This window comes from Ascaphus truei, chromosome 17 (genome assembly GCF_040206685.1).
Source record: "Ascaphus truei isolate aAscTru1 chromosome 17, aAscTru1.hap1, whole genome shotgun sequence".
Taxonomy (NCBI): Eukaryota; Metazoa; Chordata; class Amphibia; order Anura; family Ascaphidae; genus Ascaphus; species Ascaphus truei.
Genome location: NC_134499.1, coordinates 34,959,034 through 34,980,218, shown reverse-complemented (window position 1 = coordinate 34,980,218; position 21,185 = coordinate 34,959,034). Strand labels below are relative to the sequence as shown.

Here is a 21,185-nt window from a genome sequence, read left to right as displayed (position 1 = left end):
AAAAAATAATAAATTGGCATTTTTCTTTCCATGCAATATTAAACATCGACACTAGAGGCAACCATTGCTTTTTCGAATCCTGTGTATTATCTTTGCTGGGTCCACTGTAAATAGGAGTAGTAGGCAATGTCTCTTTTGGCTTGTATAGAGTAACACCGCTTCTATCATCCTATTTGGCAAGATAACACAAGCACAATAAGACCATGGTGGATACAAAATTAACAATAATCTGAGTAGCTATATGTATTACCAATGTCCCCAAACCTGTTTCCAACACCCCATTGTGACATGCCATACAGAGGGTGTCGGGCAAAATAAAAAATTAGGCAGAGCGCTGCACACCCACAATCTGGCACAAGGGCACAAACGTACCCATGTGACCAACAGGCCCAAAAACTCAAAATACTGATGTAGCCAACATTATTGCAACGCGCCGCTAATTAGGAACAATGGCCACTTCTCCCACTGGTGCGTTGTCGTGCGACAGTGTGCCACGGGTTGCAATGAAGGGTACATCTGTAGGGATGGGTGCTAAGCTGGTGCATACAACCAAACGCACAGTCTGTTTCCCGGGAGACTACTTCTGCTGTATCTTATGGCCGCCTATACGGCAACATTCGGGATAGGGAAGTGCAAAACCCCCAAACCTTCCCGGACAGCTGTTTTGACCTTTTTCTGTGCTCCTTCGTTGGAGGAGGGTTATTTGGGAAGATAGTGCCTTGCGAATACTTACTTGACGGATTTGTGAACTACCAAATAAAAACAAATTCTTGTATTGGAAATATGCATTACTTTTGTTTGGAATAGGGATTGTGGGTTGTTATATTGGAAAAAAGTTGCCTTGTGCATAATCTGTTGTACATTAAACATTATCGGCACCAAGATTCCGAAGCGTTCCGGATTGGATAAAATACTATAAGGTTATTTCGGCAAAGCCAGTGACGAGGCACCCTACATATTTTATTTGAGCAGGATAACCTTGGTCACATTGTACTGTGTTTTATCATCTTGCAGCCATGAAGGCTTCTTTTGATGAAAAGCGCCATTACTGTCATTTGTTATTGTCATAAATCAAACGCCTAACAGCCTGCCTCGCGGTGGATAAAAGGTGCACTCACTCTCGCTGTAGGTCAAAATTTAATCTTCAAAATAATCGTATATTTGTTTGTTCCTTGTACTTGTTGAAATGGTTACATTTTTATATTAATTTGCAGCACACACATTTTAATTCTGTAAAGTTGTGTTTAAAGCTGCAGACCAAGCAATATCCTACATGGGTTTTTTTTTGTTTTTTTTTATAATCGGTTCTGGACTGAGAATAGTTGTAGCATTTAAAAAAAACTTTGACACTTATGTAGCAAGCATTTTGTTTCTATAGCAACCATTTACAAAGTCATATCCCCTTCCTCTGAAATTGGGAACAGGCTCTGGCACACCCCTTTTTGAGCCCTGCCCTCTCCAGCAGTGCACCAATTGTATCTAGTGACTGCCTGGTCACATGATCTTCCCCACAGAGCTTTGAATCTTTGCTGCTCTGACCATTCTATTTAGTGAACCCCCTGAGCCACATCTTCGCCGATTTGATCGGCAACTTGGCTAATTACTTATTGTGTGGATTCTATTGATGTACATATTAAAGGGGAAAAAATAAATAAAAATGACAGCTTGGACTGCTGCTTTGAAGACCCCCCTCCCCCCCCCCTCCACGTTGCTTTCCTGTATCCCATATAAATTCCCATAATTTTGCATTACAAGTCTAGTTATGTTGTGTAAAGAGGCCCTCATTCAATATGCTGTGAAGCTGCTTCTCTGGGCTGGAGAGTATTTTAGTCCCGTGATCACTTTTCCAGCACTGGTAAGTAACCTCATGGTATAGCAAACATGGGCCAAAAAGAGGAGACCTAATGAATGGGTAACCGCTCAAATAGTGATTCAATGTCTAATTTAAAAATAAATAAATATGTGAAATATATTGTATAGTATTATGCCTAGAATAAACAATGACACAATTTGCACCACTGGAAAGAATTGTCAACTGAACAGAACTTTTAAATAGGAATGTCTGGGAATAGCGCGCTATGAATTGCACTGCGCGGTCAGGGGTCCACCACGCCAGAGCGTAGGAAGGGGCCTCACGCACAGGGCGGGGCGGGGGATTTAGTGGCTGCGGGGTCGGGGTAATGACATGAGGGGTTATAACGTAGTGGGGAAGGGTTATAGTATAATAGGATATGGGATGGGCGGGGTAGGGGTTTAGGACGCAGGGTCTCCCGTCAGCCTGTGGGAGACCGTGACACAGAACCTTAAAGCAAAGTGTGCCAGGCTGCATTGTGACGTACCCTACAACACCAAATGCATCGAGACCGAAAGTCGTTGCGCACATTCTCGCCGTTTGTTTTGTTATATTGCCCCATGGAAAGAAATGCAGGGCATTGTACGCCAGAGAAACGCGGGGGTTTAAAGCGTTAAGACCAGATGTTCCTGTGACACCAAAGCCATACACACGGAATACTAAGTGACTTTGCTTTTACTGCGAGTAATAATAAGCAAATAACAGGATGCATTAATTAGGATAAATGCACTTCAGTGTTACAGGCCTTTTTTTTTATGTTTTTGTGTCTTTGGTTTTACATATTTGTGTTTTTGCTTTTGACATTAGCACAATCTGGCTTGTAGTCAACATATCATTAAATGGGTTAATAGGGCATCAAGCTAAGCGCGCAGTAACCGCGCAGGCAATGGCTTTTTCCTACCTTTTAATTGTACTCTTATTCTCACGTTCAAACGCGATGTGGGGAAAAACCCATTAAGCAAAAATAAATACACAGAAAGCACCCGCAGATTATAGCATTAAATGAATAGGCTGAATGGTGCACATATGACGTTATTGTGAACAGTCGTATATAGATTTGTTTTTCTATTTTTGATTTTGGTTCCAGCTCGGTGAATGTGTTTCAAGAGGGTGAAAATCAGATGGATTGGTTAAAATGTTGCTTTCTTGCTGAGAAACATTCCATTGGCTCAATACTGGTCATTAAAAGGTGGTGAAATCTGCAATTTTGCTGCCAAATCTCCCTTTATAAGATATTGATTAGTATGATGTAAATACGTGTGCCTCTTAAAATGGAAGTGATCGGGAAAGTAAAATAATAAGCGTTCTAATACGATCCAGCGATCAATCCTTATGAGTGGTTGGACCAATAAAATCAATGTGTTTTAACATTTCCTTTAGTGTCGTGTTTAACCTTCGAGGTTTTGTGATCGCACCTGGGCAATTGCGTGACCGTGTGTGGCATCCAAATGCCAGAAACAGAAACAGAATTGAAGGGGTTGCGTTGCGCTTTGCGACTCCATCTGAGCGCTCGGCAGAATTACCCTCTAGAAATGTGCATGTGCCTGAGGCATACCTGGCACATCATAAGAACCCTTAGGGCATAGTAAGGGTTGAAAATGGGCTTTTACACATACGTGTATGTCTTTATATAGCGCCATTCGTGTACATAGGTCTTCATGGCAGTAACACACATGATATCATGGGAATAAGCACTTCAGAGAGAAAAATAACATTAGGAAATATATAGATATGTATTCAAGAGAACATGCAAATTCAGGAACTTCCTATTCTGTAAGGGGTATCCAAACAATATCTTTTATTTTAATTTTTTTTAAGTCCACTTTTAATGCCATTTTTAATGAGTTTTAATATATTGCGCATCCTTTACTTTTTCCATAGCTGGTTTTAGCACACCTCCCAAGCAGTGCAAGAGCTTTGCAACACTAGTGTTTTGTGAGAATTTGTTGCCAATGTTCCCAGCAGTTTGAGCTGTAAGCTGCTTCGTTAAACAGAGTGAAGAATTCATTTGAAACTGAAAGGCAGCCATTTAGTGAACCCTGGGTACCAAGATTTTGCTGATCACTGGAGCACCAATCGATCGGCAGCTTGGGTTATTAGTTTTCAATAAAGTTAATTAAAGGCTACTGCATATATTAAAACACAAATGTTATTCTTTTTAAACTGCGTGGACTGCCTCTTTAATATAATCTGCCGTAGTCCATTTGTAGAATGTATTGTGCATACTGACATTGTAGGGAGGCGTAGTTACTCAAGCTACTGTGAATGAGAAGATGTAGGTTAAATTGTCACTTTGACTGGTAAGACTTGCCCAGGGGAACAATCGGGTTTTGGATTTAGCTTGTAAGCTCTTACAGGCTCGTTAGCTCCCCAAGGTTCCGACAGTATATGGGAGGAGTCCCTCTCCCATGATAATATTTTAATACTTTGTGGCCTAGAATTTGTGCTAGAAAGTAATACCTCCTTGTTTTTTTCAAGTTTGTCCTGGCTATGAAATATTAAGTTGGCAATATAGTTTTTGGTTTCAAACCTATTTAAAGCAGGAAACAGGCGGTTCAAAGAGATTCTGGTAAATTGTTCCAGAAGTGTTTTGTATTCGGCAAGAGCAGGAAGAGCGGACGGATTCTTTATTGAACTTTTTATATTGTAAGCGGGTTTCAGGAGGGGCATCTATGAGATGAGGACTGTACAGTGGAGGTGAGAAGCCTGGGCAGATAATAGGGTATTTTGCCCAGAAAATATTTCAAATTAAGACGGGAAAGATGTATGTTGCATGTGTACTTAGAATAGCCTAGCCAATAGCCTGCACTGTAGGGTAGGGGTGATTAACCTGCAGTCCCCAAGCCCCTCCCCCCCCCAACAGGCCAGGTTTCCAAGATATCCCAGCTTCAGCACAGGTGGCTTAATCAGAGGCTCGGTCTATGAGCCTCTGAGCCACCTGTGCTGAAGCATGGACTGATTGAGCCACCTGTGCTGAAGCAGGGATATCCCAAAATCTTAGCCTGTTAGGGCAGGGGAGGTCTTGGACTAGAGTTGAGCACCCCTGCTCTAGGGGTTAATATAAAAATGGCAAAATGCATGTAAAGTGACATACTTTTACTTTTTATACGCCTCTGTTAACACCGTGCACACTTCACATTTCCTAGATGTTTTCTTGAGTAAATAGGTAATGGAGAACTTGCCTTTGCATTTCAGATATACCCTGACATTTTGAAATGGAAATTCTCCTCTTTAAATTGATTTTCCTGAGTGTTCTGTTTTCGTCCTTTTACAGCTCCTAGCCGCTATAATTATATATACCGTATTTCACAACGATCTTTTTTTCACTGCTTCTGAGTTACTTTAAAAGCATGCGAGTTATTTGAAGAAAGGTTGACTGTGTAAAGATTCATGTCAACAAGAAACCGGAATTAATTAAATAAAAATCTCTTTAAAGACTAGTTTGCTATATTTGTGACGGGTAAGGCATTTGAATGTTTAAAAAGTTGTATCGGCTCATCAAAAAACTGGTTTATTTGCCGTCTCTAATGGTTTATGGATGTGTAAGCAAGCAAAGAGAAAAGTATGTATATCTAGACCACGCTAATATACCAATTTGTGGGTCTGCAATCCTGGATTCGCCATGATCTCTTGGCATACAATGCTTCCATTGCAGCCAGGGTTTCTGGGAAATGACATGCAAATGAGCACACTGTGCCACCTTTTTTGCTTTTGTCCATTTTAAAATGGATTCTTATAAGCTAATGACCTGCAAATGAGCTCACGTTACCTTTTTTTAGACTGAAAGTAGTCCAGCACCAAGTAAAGATAGGCGTGCACATGCACACACACACTGTGTGATGTGGTGTATCACACACCTCTCCGACTTTACATGCCATTGACGTGAATTTCTAGTATCTCCGGATCGGAGGTGCGATAACCCACGTCGGACTTTAGGGACTGCCCCAGAGAGATGGAGAACAAGGACCACATATGAGATGTGCTTAACACAACTTGTCCACCTTATACCCCGCCTGGGATAACACATCACTGCAGGCACCTACAATAGTTTGACACTCTACTACCTGGATTGGAACCGCTCTGACATAAATTTAAGGGGTAATGCTAGGTCAGGGGTGGCCAATTCAAGTCTTCAAGGGCCACCAACATGTCGGGTTTTAAGGATATCCCTGCTTCAGCACAGGTGGCTGTCTGTGACTGAGCCACGTATGCTGAAGCAGGGATATCCTTCAAACCCGACCTGTTGGTGGCCTTTTCAGGACTGGAGTTAGACAATCCTGTTCTAGGTTACCCAAAGTGGCTATTTGGAACTTTTCGGTCGCAAATTTCAATTGACTTTAATATTCTGGCAAGAAGTCTGCTTCTGTAGTCTGAAATAACGCAGTTTGCATCCAGAATGTTGGAAAGTACTGCATATTTAAGTAATAAACTTACATTAATTAAAGCAATGGGTAAAGGGGGTATTGCAAGTTTACTAAAAGTCTTCGTGATCAAAAATAAACGCACAACTAGTACCAGATATATCAAAGAAATGTGCCGTGAAAGCAGATTTTGATCAATGGTTTAAAAAGTGTGTAAGAGCCGGAGTATCTACATTAATTCCATTTGCCTTTTAATGAACATCCGTGATAATATGAAGACCTTGATGGCATCATACTTCAGCATGCTGCAGACATGATTAGCATCAGGGGAGCAGCAACATCTCTGAACTGTCAGCCGTATATGTGATGTGTTGATTCCACGTGCCTAATGAGATGAATTAAATAAGCACGTTATTAGCCTAAGTTCCTGCGCTTGAAGTAACTGAAGATGCATCAAGGTGTGTGTGTGTGTGTGTGTGTTTGTGTGTTTCCCCCATTACTGAAAGTCTATATTTTGAATGTTTAATTGAACAAATCTCACCCAATGTTGCATGCGTAACTTTAACAAAGTTCTTCATTGTATGGTACTTTGCTTATGTAATTATCCAAGAAAAGAAATAAATAAGTTGGGGCCGACCATCACGCAGCACTGAAATCTTAACGCCCAAGAGAAAATATTTATAGTTCATTGCTTTCCCGATTCACACTGTATTAAGTTATCAACATTATACATCAGTGATCTGAAAAAAGTGGTGAACCATAGCAAAGCTAAAATGACAAGTAAACTAAATCATTATGTCTCAAGGCAGATAATGACGGGATAGGCAGGCTAAGGGAAGTATAGATAAGTTCATGTTAAAGATCGAGAATAATCGTTGGCATAGATGGATATGTAGAGCTGCAGAATATACCGTGCATATAAATGTTTAGAAAGCGTGCATTTATAATTTTACCCGTTCACCTACATGTTTGACAACATACAGCGCAATATGGTATACATTGTGCATGATGTATGTACACACTTTTTTAAATATAAAATGTACTTATACATGACACACAAGTCGTACGTTAATACTAATCACATTCCTTTGGGAGAAATGCATGTTGGCCCATGTTTACTAAACAGTCTTCTGCCATAAGACCCCTTACAGCACATTTACTTGAATGGGCTCGACGGTTTCTTCCAGTACCAGAAGGGGTCTTATGGCAAAAGACCACTTGGCAAATATGTTCCAGCATATATTTCAGTGTTTGGAAACATGTCTTCCGTAGCATGTACCATGTTACCTTACCAGGACACCCTCCTACTGTGTCTGTACTTTCTTCCTACTTATCACATAGATTGTAAGCTCTTCGGGGCAGGGACTCCTTCCTATTGTTACTTTTGTCTGAAGCGCTTATTCCCATTGTGTGTATATTTTTGTCACGCATTACTGCTGTGAAGCGCTGTGTACATAAATGGCGCTATATAAATAAAGATATACATACCTTTTTTTTTGTCCGCTTTGGGCGACCTACGGTATAGTGGTGATTGTGTATGTCTTCGAAGCATGGTGCGATCTCTGGTACTTCTTGATTGAAGTCTTGGCAACATGCATTTTCTGCACCCGTGGCTGTAACTGCAACTTTGTGCCGACGCTACCTGACACGGCTGCTATTTTTGAGAGCAGACCAGGACCCCGGAGAAGAAAGCAAGGCGGCTGTAGGGTTAATGTATTTGACGTGCCAGATGAGGTACACCAGCGTTATCACCTAACACTTCATCATGGAAATTTAGGCGCTTATTTAGACTGACCGTGAGCCTAAAATACACAGAAGAGCTTACACTCCAATGACCAAACTACTGGCTGTGTACACAGTGCTATACGTAGAACTGTTGCAGGCACAGGTCCTTGCCTGGTAGATCGTACAATCTATTTTGGTGCCTGAGGCACAGGGAGATGGTGACTTGCCCTCACACATTTTCAGACCAGCTTCTAATGACTGTCGCACCTAACCCTAAAGTGTCTCCTAATTCCAAAAATAGTGCAGTGCTCACATTTTAACACACTGCATCGGATGCCATTACCGCTAAACCGAAGGCCTTCTACTCCAATGTCTTACCCATCCTCGCACCTATTCTATGAACCTAATTCCGTTGGATGTCTTTGCCATGGAATGCCCATGTGCATTGCTACACATACTGGCATTTGATGGTTAGTTGCAACATTGCAGCGCTCATCCTCAAATCAGAGTACCTTTTCACCCCATTGTTTTTGCAGCAGATATACCCTTGAAATGACACCCCTGTTTAATTTTTCTTATTTAAAAGTCTTGGTTTTCAATTAAATCAATTAGTTGCCTTATTTTTCCAATCGATCTCTGTTTTCACTGACTTTCCTCTTTAGGTAATTTGTGGAACCATGCGAGTAAGAGAATAATTGTATGTAATGTAACAATTGTGTATTGTCTTTTCTTTCTTCGTGGCTTTTTCTGTATAGATTTAAAGAATTTGTCATGATGGATAATGAAGCGCTGTCATTACCTTGTTGATTTCTGATTATGTTAATGGATTTTTTTTCTGCACTGCATGAAAAGCAGAAAGAAAAATTACAGCGGAGAAGAGGCATTTAGTGTCACAAATCTCATATTCGTTTATGAACCTAAACATCAAAATGTGATAATTTTCTCATTTCATTATTACAACTAAAATTACATTGCACAGATTTACATGCAAAAGACTCAATTTTAATATGAAGTAGAAATAAATTGGCAAGTTACACTAAGTAATATACATTGCAAATCACTGCCTGCCTAGCAAAAATGTAGCTGTAAATATTTTTATTCCTCAGATATTTTTTTTTAATTCATAAAACGTGTCCTATATGTACCGGTCCTATTTCAGAAGCTTTCTCCAATGAACATCAGTTGTAATTGGTTGTTCACTTCCTATAGTGCGGTTACCCCCAACAATGAGGAAGCTATTGTAAAGTGAAAGATGATACAGCAAAATAATGGACTGCCACACCTGTGCATATGTGACGAGGGTTAATACACACCACTACCTTTCTGACCCACCCTTCACCCCCGCAGGGTCCCTCAATGAGTATTATCTCCCCTCGATCGGTCATAATAAATATCTTAAATCGCGATACAAAAAGCAGGTCCGTGGTCCCCATTTACGAAGAAAAATATGTAACACACAAATTCCTGGTAGCAAAATGTGTCTGAAAATGCAATTCCACTCGCGAAAGCGTGCAAAGTTCAATTAGAGCCCGAAAGACAATACAATATAACATTTTAGATTTAATATACAAAAGTAGTAACCCACAGGGCTTATGTTACAGGAAAATATTACAAGAACAGACAGTACAATACATGCAGACGGTTTCATAATGTCGGTAAAACATATTCTGGTGTTGAGGCGGGTATATGAGATTTCCTGTGTCGCGGTATGGAAACTCCCTTGGTTGAAATCTAAATGCATGGTTTTTATCCTAAACTTCCTACATTGGAAACTGGATAAACCCACCTTCTGGGCGTGTCTTTAACCCCCTCCCCATGTTAATTGGCAGTGACACCTTTATGGTTTGCAGAGAAAAAATGCTTTCCTTTTGAATCAGACGTTGCCTGAATAACAGAATAAAGGAAATACCGCCTATTTTTATTTCTATCATATCTCAAATTATGCCACTCACTGTTGCATTGGTATAATTAAACAAAGTGTGTATCAAAACTGATGTGGTTAATCGTACGTTTGAGAGACAAACAAATATCTGACCACTGAACCCTCAAAATCATGGATTGTTTAAATGTAATTAGTCGGATCGCGAATGTTCAGTAAATTTACACAATCCCGTGCAATATCTTCCTGGCCCCACACACTGGCATTTCCAGAACACAGGGGCATTCATTTTTAAGATGCATGTAAAGGTTTGTCTGCTTATTTCTATGGTCAGAAGTTATGACTTCAGGGTTCAATCGCCCCATTTTCAAACCAGGCTTTGGCCCCAGATAACCTCACTCCTAGACAAACACAGAACACCAGGCCAGGTCGCTAACTTGCTGTACAACAATACATATATTTTCAATCTGTACTTGTAAATCAAGTTTACTGTGTCAGTAATAAAAAGCTGAATACTTATGACAGACTAATTTTAAACTAGGGACCACATGTTTCATGAACTGCTAATTAAACAACCATAAGTCCGCAGCCTACATAATTGTGTAGATGTATGGAGCTTGTTATGGAATTAGGGGTTGCTGGGAGGTATAAATGGATTGAGAAAATATCAAGAATATATTACTATCTGTACAGAGTACATTATCAGAAAGCTTCAAGTACTCTTGCCCTCCCTGCACGTTGTAGCAATTTAAGTGTGTGGTACCTCTGCTCTGAATCTTTTTGCTGCAATCTTCTTACCCACATATTATAAACTAGATGTTTCACAGCAAATATGTTTTCCTAGACACAGTCTTTCAATTACATGTAGTTTGTGTGTGCCGGGAGGCGTCAGTGGACCCTTTAAATATGAGACCGTGTCCTTAACTCTGTATTTCTCAATACTTCAATTTCTAACAATCGTGCACACCTGCAGTGCCCCTAATTATTCCATCGTTTGCCTCATAGGAGTACAGGTAATGTATTTAGGCAGCAGCAATTTATTAGCAAGAAAACAATGCTTTAAAGCAAAACGGTGTACTCAGATGTACTACTAATACCTATTCAGCAGAAAAATAGCATAAGTAGTACCAGGGGATGGCATGAAATGAGTGCGCTGGCACAGAAGTGTGCACATGGGAGTAAAACACGACACCAACAATTTCCAGTTTAAGACAAATATCTACAACACTCAAATCTACTATATATAATATCTAATATATACAGTATATAACAAATGGATGGGCACAACAAAAATATGCAAAAATGTCTTTTTGGCCCAACATTTCGGATACACACATATACACATACATACATATTACACATACATACATATACACACATATACACACATATATACACATACATACACATACACACACTGAACAAATGGTACTTTCATAAATATTTAGACGTCATACTGAGTGTCTTCTTTAGTCTGTGTGCTTATGATGGTCTTGTAAGCACCATTATGCTGTGTATTGACTAATGCAATTCAGCGGTATGTCAGTTTGCGTTTGAAATATTATTTTCGTTCTGCTTGCCCTAATGTTCATTTAGAATCGTGTTAAGAGGTTTCTTAAATCCTTCATTCTTAATTATTCACTCTTGACAAAACACATTTGCCATTAAAGCAGAAACTTTCCCTGTACTATCACAGTCCTTTTCTATTCTGAGGCGAGCAATCTTCTCCTCCCACTCATCCTCTTTAACACGAGATGCAGAGAGGACTCTTTCCTATTCGTGTTTAGTTCTTACACAAGCATAGCCGGACTGGAGTAGCTGGAAATAGGTTGTTTGCGCAGTGGAACACTTCTGATGAAGTGGAAGGCTAAAAGTCTTAGGCCGAGTCCATAGAAAGACAGGCCGTGCTGAGCCGTGCGGACGCTCCGCGCTGAGCCCCTGCATCCTCAATGAGGATGCCTTTAGAGGAGGCTCACGCGAGCGTCCGCAGGCGTGCTGAGGCGCTGGAGTTTTCAGCCGAGCGCCAAGCTGTTTTTCAGCGCACTGTCGGCTGAAAACATCCAATCAGCGCGGAGCTACGGCAGCGTCACGACGCTGTGACGTCGACGTCAGTGCGTCGCGGGTGATTGGCCCAGCGACGTCACTGCCCCGCCTCCCTCGGTCTCCCCCCGCCTCCGATCGCGCCCGCTGGCTTGCCTGCATGGGCATGAAATCGCGCAGATTTCAGCAGGCGAGCCTCGGCGTCAGCGCGGCGCGGAACTCCTCACCCCTCTATGGCCCGGGCCTTACTCCTTGCTCTTCAGACTTTTACCTCATCACTTTTACCTTATTTATATATTTTTGTTAACTGTCGCACATCGAAATGGTGCCCACCAGTTCTTGTCTTGCACTTGTTTTTATTTCTTGTCATATACAGTACTTAGACGCACTGGGTTGGGAAATGTCAATAAGATAATTGACCTTAAAGTGGTATCTATGTATAGGTCCTTTTTGAAACATTTCTACTACAGTGATCCAGTGTGGGACCCTTGGACTTTTAGCTACGTTTAGGGACAATCTATTGTATAGTATGTCTAATTCGAGTGACTGTTATGTTTTGTATTATGTCTAATTGTACCTTTTTAGTTTTCAATAAATAAATAGTGAACATAGACGTTCACTCTAGTATTGTTTTATAGTACACTTTCACTGGCAGTGTTATGTAAGAAAAGTCATGAATATGTTACCCAACTAGTTGAACTCCCTTAGTACAAAACCCCCTGCAAATGTATTATAGGCTTTCCCAATTGCGAGGCAACCTAATTTGAAAATGTCTAGAAATATCAATTTAAAGGTGCAATCCCACAATCTCTGCCAGATGATTTTCTGAATGGGCAATGGATGGTCAAAGTGTTTTACTCTTATCCCACCATGTTCTTATCAGAGAACCACTAAAGATAAGGTGGGGGGGAGGGGGGGCAGAGCCTCTGGCTGTACAAGCACATGTTGAACACAGTGACAACATCGAGACATCAGTGACATCACGCACAAGGGAGCAGCCAGGGGAAATGAAACCCCTCCCAAGTCTCACTTCTAAAAATGAAACCCAGTTGTCCGATTTGAATTAAAAAAAAAAAAATCAATTGCTCAGATGACAGCCCTAAAACATGTCGCTGGAATTGGTTGTTTTAAGATAAAGGTTTGAGGATTGTGTTTTTAGGAACAGTTTCTATAGCCATAGGATCCTAAAATAAGCATTACAAGCCTTCTCCTTTAAAATGAAAATCTTTACGTTTTAATTAGGTGTCACATATGAATTTGTAGCAGTTCTTTGACATTTATTCATTGAGCACCAGTCAATTCATCATGTTTTTACATTTCCTGTTCTTTTCTTGGGAATTGTTCTACATTACATACCAATACAGTAAGTTGTAAAGTAAAAACTGATGGAGATGGGAAAGCTGCCAGCGGCCTGGTAAGTATCTATTGAGGGATTATAAGTGGATAACTAATGGGAGAAAAGTCTGCTTCAATATACTGTAGTGACTATTTTGCAAGCTGGCCTGGTCTCCATTTGTTACGTTTTTTTTGTAGTTTTTCTATGCAATTGTAGGCTACACCTGCAGAAGAGGATCTTTGGTCTGAACTACTGAGACTTAAATGTAGACTATACTCCCCGATGGGTGGCGGATGATTGGAACACTCGACTGATTAGGTGTTTTGGCTGCAAAATGTGGAAAATTGTGTGCTCATGGCAACAGTCTGAGGCAATCAGCATGCTCCAAACTGGAGTTGCATGATAAACCTCCAGGGACCATGAGAAGATCTGTGAATTTATCATTCTGGTTTGTTAACCTGAAATGCAGACTGAAGAATGTAAATGGCCTGGGCAGTGAAACGATTACGTCACCCTCTCTGCTACCCAAATTAGTTATGGGATATGCCAATAGCGCTTATGGTTGTGCCTAAAGTCACTCTTTCACATGGTCAATTCAGAGGTTTTTGGAGCAGGGTTTAATTCTGACACTGTTTGATTTATGTTAACAATTATAGTGACTGTATCCCACCATTAATAATTTTATTACGTTCATAATGCAAAAGTCTGCACATATTGTCAGGGTTGTATGAGAATGAAATAACTAGTGGCTAATATTGTAGCAATGCTACAAAAACAGGCGGCCAGGGAAAAACTACTTCCTTTCTGAACGGGAACCATTCCAAACATTTCACTTTAAACAAACCTGGAAAGACTATTTTTGCAGACTTCTATTAAACATTTTCTGGACAACACCCTGGAACAGGAAACCGCAGTTTCTCCAGAATTTGCACAGGATGAAATAGATAACATTCTTTTAGAACTCTGGTTATAATTAAGAAGTCAGGTTTCTCATAGACGTTTACAGTGGAATTGATTTCCTTTCCCATTTCCTATAATTTAAATAAAAATTAAGTGTGAAGAATAAATAGTATGAAGTATAGACGCCTACAGTGTCATTAGCGGTACATTGCCACATATTTATGGAACAGAATACAAACCTACATGTAAGATATATATTCTGATTATTATTTCAAGTAGTTGTAAAGGAGAACATTGACTTCAAAATACATTTCTATATGAAAGTAGTCCATGTTTATTTTAGTGTTTTTTTGAATAAGCTGTAGGAGTCTCTCCAATCAATTTTAGAATATGGTCTACGCCTCCATTTTAAATCTGTTATCTGAAGCCCGGTAGGGGTTTGGTACCTGTAATTTACATTATACATTATCCCTTACATACACTGTGTATGTAATATTGTGTTATCCCTCTTGCATACAATGTATGTAATATTTTGTTTCTTTATTTCTGCTATACCTGATGAAAGTCCCTGAGAGGTTGGAAAGCTTGGAACATTTCAACTACTTGCTGGTCCAATAAAAGGTATCATACCCCCTCCTCCCTCATCCTTCTCCCTCCTGTGTTACTGCGTGGAAGAAAGGACCATCACGGCTTCCACCAGTCTTTGCTTACATTGTCCCGCATAAACAAATGACTACAATATGTACCATGTTAAAACTAATACTCGTTTAAAATAATTTTTGGTATGAAATAATTTCATCAAAATTTAATTGGCTATTAAAAGTTTCCTCTGCATCCCCCAAGATGGCCATAAATTAATGGAAAACTCCGCCTATGGGAGTACATCTTGCCTTTCAACTACAGCTCAACCCATTATAAGCGGATTCACGGTTTAGCGGATCCCGAAAATCTCCTACCTTTCTTTGCCCCGGCACCACCATGCAGGCCGAGGACGCGACCCAGCTCCTCAAGTGGCGCCGCGCGAATGACGGCAGCTGTTTATTGTTTTTAATTTTTTTTTACACATCCTGCTTTATTGGTAACACACACACACACACACACACACACACACACACACACACACACACACACACACACACACACACACACACACACACACACACACACACACACACACACTAAAAGAAACGTGTTTTGCAATTTGGATAGGTTTGTCCCCAGCTGGCTCCCTGTACCAGGATGATGTTACGGGGGTCGTGATCGGGGGAGACCTCAGGGATGCAGAACCCCTGATTGCGGCAGCCATTTAAAAAAAAATTGTGATCCCCAAGAACCGTGGTTCAGCTGTATATGGTTTTTTCTTGTCCTCCTTGGGATATGAAACGGATGGTTGTTTGGGCTGCCGGAGTTATGTGCGGAGGCGTAGGGGATGTTCCTCCACAGGCCACTGGAGTGCTGCTTTACCAGGACCACCCCGTCCCCAACCCTCATGATCACCAGGGCGAGGGTCGTTTTATGTCCGGTCTTTTCTTGGTCCCCGAGTCTCAGCTAGCCAGCTGGGATGAGGAAGATGTTGAATCTGCTTAGACGCAACCTCTTTCACACACCACACGTGCATGGGACTTCCTCAGCCAGGCGCATACCTCTGAAGTAGTCTATTTCCATGGCGGGAAATCAGGTGCCTGCCCCATGGGCTGGTGACTACAGTGTAAGCTGTATTCTTTCAACCTATTTAATCACAGGCTAGGGTGGTTACATAAAGCAATAGTGAGTTTTCCCAAGCTGCCAAATCCAAAGGGAAGTTTTCCTCAATCTAAGAGTTCCTTTCAACGCAAGACAAACGTCTGAATTTAAGCATGTGCCAGTGCAAGGACCATAACCTGTAGGAGTCAGACTTTCAGAGTTTCTGTATCCGTGGCTCCAAACTACTACAGATGTCTGGGTACTGCAATTTAGGCAGACACGAAAAAGGACATCTTTGTTTTCCAGGTGTCCAGGGGGCCCTGGAAAGGCTACTGAGTTGGAAAAATCCTGCAGTACTGCAGTATCCTTTCTAGCTAGGGATCAAGGAGGGAGGGTACTTTATTGCCATCTTTTGGTTCCCAAAGCAACAGGTGGCATTAATGCAGTTTTTGACCTCAAATCTGGGAACAGGTAGCTCAACATGAAGCAATTTGAGATGAAATCATTTAACTCTGAGATCAGTGATAGCGGTGGAGCATTTTCTTGCATCAGTAGACCTTAGAGATGCATCTCTACATATACCTATAGCCAGTGTTCGACAAACCTATACATTTGCACGCCCCAGGCGAGTGGATTTAACATCGTGGCGAGCTCCTATTGGCCCAAGCAGCACACGTGTGGTACTAGGTGGCGAGTAGATTCACAAAGGTTGTGATCACAGTAGCTGCACGTCTAGGACAGCTGGGTATAGTTTTCCTGCCTTATCTGGATGACTGCTTGACAAAAGCATCAACTCTAAAAGAGGCAAGGTCACATTTCCACTCTTGGTTTTCACCTTGGGATTTGGGTAGATTATCAATTTTTAGGAGAGCTGCTTAACCCCTTCGCAGGAAATAAGATTACTTGGGGCAAATGGAAAAAGCCTGCAAGTAAACGTATCTTCCACAATAATACATGACAATTCCGTGTCCGAGTTTCTCAACCGATATAGTGATGGAACTACTTTCGTTTCCGTTACAATCCAATTTCTTGAGATTATTGAAGAAGCATTTAGAACCTAAATCAGTATTGGGCTGTCCACGCAAAAAAAAAAAAAAAAAAAAATTGTCCAACGCGTAAAGAGATTTTTGGATCCAGGGTGTGGTCTCGAGCTGCTCAAATCTTTAATTGTATCTAACTTGTTGCTGAAACAGTTGGAATATTCCTCCTTGGGCTATGCTTATAGTGACGTCACGCTGCGGTCGCTGGAAAAATCAAATTGACTTGACTTCCAGCGATCGCGACCAAGCCATCGCGTCGCTTCTACTATAAGCGCACGCAACGCCAGCATTACATTTGTTTTGCCGCGACGTCGCTGTCGCACGCACTATAAGCGCAGCCTTACTGTTCAAGGAACAGAGATCCAAAGGAATTAGCAGTGGATGCTATCAAGATAAACTGGAACATTTGGCTAGCCTACCTTCTTCCTCTCGTCCCGGTGATCCAGTGTCTTATCCAAGATCAAGAGTGCTAAAGCCATGGCTATTATAATTTTGCTAGTATGGCTCAGATGGAACTGGCTTACAAATCTTGTTGATCCTAGCATTTTAATAACAATGGTGGGTCCAAATCTACTGCTTAGTAAACCTAGTCTGTTGTTCAATCCAAATACTCAGGGCTCGACAAATGCACACGCCTGCAAGCCACGGGAGAGTGCATTTTGGTCGCTGTCGAGCGCTTACCTGTGGCGGGGTTCAGCGGTGTGGTGCGGTGATTTTTTTCGGTCTTCCCCTGCAAATTGTACTCTCTCCCCTGCAGGTCCTGAAAAAATGGCTGCGCGGCCTGTGTGTGTGTGTGTGTGTGTGTGTGTTTTTTGGGGGGGAGCACTAGTGGGTTTTTCCCTAGTTTGTCGAGCCCTGCAAATACTCATTTATTTTTTTCCTTCCTGTGATGCCCTGGACTTTGAAAGGCAATCGCTAAATAAACTGGAATTGAGGGCAGAAGCCCTTAATATGAAGATGACCGTAAGAGAGAGGAATGTGCCATTACACTGCAGAATCTGGATATGTGGGGGGGTGGGGGGGGAGGGAGGGTTAGTGGAAAAGAAACAGCATTGTTTATTTTAAGGCTTTTATTCTGCAAATATTAACTTCCTGCGAGAAGGTGTGATGGTTGGCATTGGGACCTCTTTCAAAAACCTATTCCTCAGCCGTTAATGACGAGATCCATTCAAGCGAATTCAAAAATCTGTCCAAGGATAAGTAGCACTTGAATATCGTGCTGGAAACAATTACCTGTAATGCGTTTAAACCATTGCAAGAGGTTCCAATAGGAACTCTTCCCATCAAAGGGATCCTGGTAGCCATCACATTCCACATGAAAGTGGGAAAGCTGGTAGCTTTTATTCTCTGATCCGCTATACATAGTGTTCCATGAAAATCGTTGACCTGAGGAATGTATTAGAGTTTAGATCTAAGGTTGTTTACCCATCCCACCTCCACCAGGATATCCATCGAACTTGTCTGAATCCTCACATCAAAGACTAGGCAATTCCATTCTTTAGAAGTAGCTCTCAGAACATACAAGTACCAGAGACTTCAGAAAGTCAGGCTATGCATCCTACTTGAAGCTCCAAACATGGGCTCCATGGCCTCCAGTAGTTCATCTCAAGTAAGATGAGAAGTTCTTATCACAGTCTACCAAGGTTTAGGTTTACCATCTTCACTATTTAACATGGCCCATTCTACCAGAGCCATGTTTACATCCTTGCTCATAAAGGCTGCGGGTCTGCTGAAGAAATCTGTGACGGAGCCAACACATCCGTAGTCGTACATTCATCAAACATTATAGGAGAGCCGTTTAAGCATTTTGTTGATGCTGGTTTTGGCTGTAGAGTGCTGCAAGCTATAGTAAAACCATATAGCTGGACTAGGATTTCCCTCCCTATATGAGTTTAGCTTTGGACAATCCTGTTCTTTTATCGCTGCTATGAGGAAGCGGAGGAAAGGAGGAAATAGACTAACAATATTTGCCTTTCCGCTAGTCCGACCATGGCTGCATATTTCCCCTTTTGTTCTGGTCTTCTATGCAGTAATAGGAGTGCTTACATGAGCTATTTGTGTGTGGGTGTGTGTGTGGTGTGGAAAAGTGATGAGCTATATACTCCCAGACGCTGCCTTTGGTTGGCCTATCCCTGGGAAAAGAGGGCGAGTTTTCCCCATGTGTTTATGGTGGGAAATGCAAATATCATGGGTACATTCCCTTCGAACATAATGCGACACGGCATGTCTTGGGATCGATTGAGATTTGGTGCCTGATCAATTAATTTTACTGAGATTTGAAGATCTTCACAAACTAGAGGTTCATATTATTTGACTTGTTTCAACTGCAAAAAATATCAGACCCAAATAAACAAAATAAACCTGCACAAACATGGAACTGAATTTAGTCATGCAGCACATGAATCATTTTGACATAATTTGAAATTGCTGAACTTTTACATATCAGCAGCTCGCAACTAGTTCATGCCCTTCCCAAATAAATCAACCATTTGCTGCGAGCGTTTCTATTTTTAAAATCTCTAAATATTTGGAAATATTTTAAACCTGTTTTGTTTGTTCAGTGCCTTATATGTAGTATAAATATGTTCTAAAACGACATTACAATTTATAGTTACTTTGAGCTACTATATCATACGGTAATTAATTTCCATTGTCAACAGCTTTTATTTCTTATACACCTTGAACATTGTTAATTTTCTGGTTTTGTATATACTGTAGTATGTTTTATTTTGATTCTTTGACACACCACCCATGTTTTCACACCAATTGCAAAAGCATAAATGTTTGATTGCAAGTTTCTTGTAACAAGGACATATTTACTTATATCATTATTTGCTAATATTGTATCTTTAATTGTGCAATAATATGTTTGTATTTTTAAAATGCATGATGCCGCTAATGATTTAAGGCAGGGGTAACCAACCCCAATCATCAAGGGCCGACAACAGATCAGGTTTTCAGTCATTATGATTAAGCCACTGATTGAGTTGGCCACCCCCTGATACAAGGTGCAATTCTATTCGTCATGTATTGGCTGTGACAGGCTCCTTTATGTAAAAAGAAAGTTATCAGTTTTCTGGAGACGCACCATTTCTACCTTCACTAAATTCTAAAACACAGGTGATGTATTTTCTCATGTTTTTGTACTGTACAGTAAGACTTTGTTTCCGTTTTGAAATGTCGCTTTTGTCTGCATTAAGATTAATACATTTTGTTGGTTAATGTTTTTATGGAGTGCAGCTTTTGGCTGGCACTAAACCTGCAGGTTCGTTTCTCTGTATTTGTTATCTTCAGCCCTTACAAACCTCTGCTGGGTGAATAAAGTCTCTCTCACACTCACTCTCATATTTTTTTCTTTTTATATATATCTTATTCAGGATGTCTGGGTAGGGACATGACTTTTTGCACAGAACTCTGAATATTTCCATTGTTTCTTTTTGCTGTGGGAGTAAAACTGAAATGTTGACGTCTACATGTTGTTGTTTTTACCAAATACTTTCAGGAAATAATACATGCAAGAACAATAATTTTAAGGTAATTCAGTATTTGCATATCATAAATGATATCTTTAAGATGAAACACTAAAGGTTTTTGTTTAGGAAATTTCAACTGCCACCAAGGAAAAGTATAAAACCATTTAGTGCATAAATTATGACAATAGATAGCACATTAGTACCAGAGAACACATATTCAAACCCACCATTCATATGTAGTATATTATCGGTGATCATTGTTTACAGTATTTGCAAAATCGTTTTCTCTGCATTGTAGTCATCTGCCAAAGCTTGTTTATTTATTTATTTTTTTAAATGTCCCTTGGAGAGTTCTTACAAATGCTATGTTTTTTTGTAACACAGTTTTTTTCTGGGTGCATGCAGCTGTTCTTTAAAAAGAGGACATGTTTTTTTTTTTTTTAGATTTATTAACAGGTTAATTATAAAACTGGGTTTTGAACCAGCAGAGTGATGGCACAGAGATCAATCTTGTTATAAAAATATCTGTTTATACTGATAAGAGGTGGCTTAGTAAATACAATGAAGGATCAGTAAGCCCAAATAATCTGTCTGGTTAATTGAATCCTTTAACTGAGAACGTCTCAGTGATGGAAAATAAGGGCCAGGGGAATTGTGGTAAATAGCTGTCTTGGCATCTCTTCATTGGTAGAAAGCCTTGGAAACAATTTTACATCTGGTCCCTTTGAAATCATTTGAAGGATAAACCTTCTCTGCAGCAAGTGTGCTTCTTGTTGGCCATTTCAAGTGTAAATACCAAGACATCTACAATTGACCTATTTTAGTCAGCAAAGATGCTCCTAGCCCAGGGGTGGGCAACTCCAGCCCTCAATGGCTACCAACAGGTCAGGTTTTCA

At 40.6% G+C, this 21,185-nt stretch overlaps 1 protein-coding gene across 6 annotated transcripts in view; it reads left to right on the top strand.

Moving 5' to 3' along the window:
- The window catches only part of PTPRG (protein tyrosine phosphatase receptor type G), a 386,148-nt gene that overhangs the window by 99,791 nt on the left and 265,172 nt on the right, over positions 1-21,185 (top strand). Inside the window, exon 1 of one of the 6 annotated variants that reach the window (XM_075574785.1) lies at positions 19,812-19,936. The exons of the other annotated variants lie outside the window; for them this stretch is intronic. The gene's annotated coding sequence lies outside the window, so the exon portion shown is untranslated. Of the gene's footprint in view, positions 1-19,811; positions 19,937-21,185 lie in introns of those variants that run through there. 6 annotated transcript variants of the gene reach the window in all.